This window comes from Adiantum capillus-veneris, chromosome 29, assembly GCF_014529385.1.
Source record: "Adiantum capillus-veneris isolate H3 chromosome 29, ASM1452938v2, whole genome shotgun sequence".
NCBI classification, from domain to species: Eukaryota; Viridiplantae; Streptophyta; class Polypodiopsida; order Polypodiales; family Pteridaceae; genus Adiantum; species Adiantum capillus-veneris.
This window is the reverse complement of record NC_140959.1, coordinates 118,860,851-118,863,594: the sequence shown is the minus strand read 5'-3', so window position 1 is coordinate 118,863,594 and position 2,744 is coordinate 118,860,851.

Genomic DNA, 2,744 nt, shown 5'->3' with positions numbered 1-2,744 from the left:
CGACGTGATTTCGGGTGCCAGAGATTATATCCCATCTCTCCATCTGCACCATATCGAATGAAAATACATTTGTGTGACTTTGGGTCTAACTTCTGCTGAAGTTGGGCACGTGAGCATAAACTTCACAACCAAAAATACGTAGATGGTCATAGTGGGGCTTTCGTTTAGACCATAACTTTTCTAGAATCTCATAATTCAATGGCGTACAAGGCGAACGATTTATAATGTGCACTGCGGTCAAGACGGCTTCTGCCGAAAAGCCTTGTGTGAGATTTGACCTAGAAAGCATGGCTGTGACTCTTTCTTGAATCATACGATTCATGCGCTCGATAACTCCATTCTGAGCTGGTGTGTATGGTGTAGTAAACTGTCTTTTAATCCCCCTTTTAGCAGAGAAATTGTCAAACTCCTTGGAGACATACTCTCCACCATTGTCAGTCCACAACCTCTTGAGTTTGTTGCTAGACTGATTCTCAACGAGTGCCAAAAAAATTTGGAACACAGGAAGAACTTGATCCTTCTGTTTTAAAGGATATGCCCACACCTTTCGAGTAGAGTCATCTATGAATGTCACAAAATAGCTGCCCCCCCAAAGATTTGGTTGACATAGGATCACAAACATCACTATGTACTAAATCTAGAGGTTCAACTCGCTTTTGACCCAATGGTAAGTGCATAGATCTAGTCTGTTTGCCATAGATACAGTGCTCACAAACAGGAAAGACATAAGATAAGACATGTAAGTAGCCAAAACCAATCAGAGTTCTCATTCCTTTTTGGCTAATATGACCTACCCGGCAATGCCACGACTCAGTAGACGGCAGCTCGTCTATAGATATGTAATCATGACCAACATCTGACACATGCATGGAATACAAGGTACCATGCTTCTGACCTCTGAGTACAACAAGATTAACTTTGCGTACTATCCACGAACCATTGCCAAATGTGGTATTGTAGTCCAAATCATCAAGCCGACCAATAGAAATCAAGCTTTTAGTCAACTTGGGCACATGTCTAACATTACATAAAGTAAAGTGTGTGCCATTCCTTAGATGCAATTTGATGTTCTGACACCCTCAATGTCTAGTTCATAAGCATCACCAAGTCTCACTTTGCCACAAGAGTGAGAATAAGTAGAGAACCACTCTCTATGTGGTGGCACATGGAAACTCGCACCAGAATCTACTATCCAATTATGTGCATACTGCGCATCTTCTGTAACAAGAGCCTCGACAGGTAGATCTACTATGAAGCCCAATATGTCGCTTGCCTTCGTGGAGGATTCCTCGCCGCGAAGAAGAGGAAGCTACCGTTGTGCCGCGCTCAATCTCCTTGCCGCCGCCGTGCTGTCGCAATGCTCTCTCTCTCTCACACACACACAAACACACACACAAGGAGATGAAGAAGAAGATGGAGATGGAGCAGGAGCACTCTTCAATTGCACAAATGAGAGAATAAGTGATTTTTAGGTTTATGTGACTTTTATATGAGCTTGCCCATTCACACTTGGGTGCCCATGTTTAGCCAACTAACCCTTGAATGTTCCAGTTAGAGTGCGCCTCTCATCGGCGATCACTCTTACCCTTTTCCTATTGGACCAACAAGCCCGGCCCATGACTACTAGAAGTGGATGTCGGTGGTTAACATGCCCCCCTTCCTCATGTAGATTCCACCCTCAGAATATAACAGTGCAGCATTGGGATCCACGATAGGAGTATAGCAAAAGAAAAAGAACATTGTGAAAGCTCAAAGGCAGCATGTGCAGACGTGCAATAAGTGAGATGCATACATGATATTCTAGGAAATGCAAAAAGATTCATGAATTGTAACATTGCCAATTAGAACAAGCGTAGTACCTGAATGAAATGCAATTGAGTTAATGTCTATTAGGTTGACTCTAAGAGAAGCACACAAGAGTTAGGGCTAAAGTAAGTACTAGATTGACCAACGTTAATTAAAAAATGTTGACTAAAGAGTAGTTAACCCTAGGAATGCTTGTCGGGGCCTAAAAGCTAGTGATCTTGTCACTTATACCACTTAAGTGTGATCAACATAAAATACAAGGAAGTTTGTGCTATTTGCTTTCTCTTTTCTCTTTTTTTTTTCTTTTTTGTTGTTGTCACAGTTGCTACAAGTAGCTGGGGGACTCGAGGTCTCAAATACCAGCAGCTGGGAGACTCAAGGTCTCAAATACCAGCTTGAGCATAAACTAGCCAGGAGACTCGAGGTCTCAAATACCAGCTTAACACATGGACTTCCACAACACAAGTCACACTTAGGTGGAATAAGCTAGAGAAAACTATATCCTCGTAGCCTAAAACATTACTAAAGTTACTAAATTAATGGACTATTTAGGAATTAAAGTTAGCAACAATTAAGTGGCCTAGTTTAGCTTAAGTTCCTGATACCTACTTAAATCCAACTAATAGACCAAACCCAAAGAGAAGAATAAGGTACCTGAAGTTTGAAAAAATTGTAGAATCTAAATTGGCAATGTCACAACTTCATAAATTTTATACATTGTTAGAGCTCAAATGACAAGATGCAAACATGTAATTGTGGAAAGAATAGATAAAAGGAAGTAGTACACATGATATAATGGAGAACATTCGTTGTAGCATGTAAACATGCATTGTCATTGTCCTTTGAAGGCATCCTTATGTAGTCACAAACTGCACGATAGTCACCACCAAACATCCACCTTCGAGAGGCACATCAGTGGGAAGAGGTACCAACCCTTA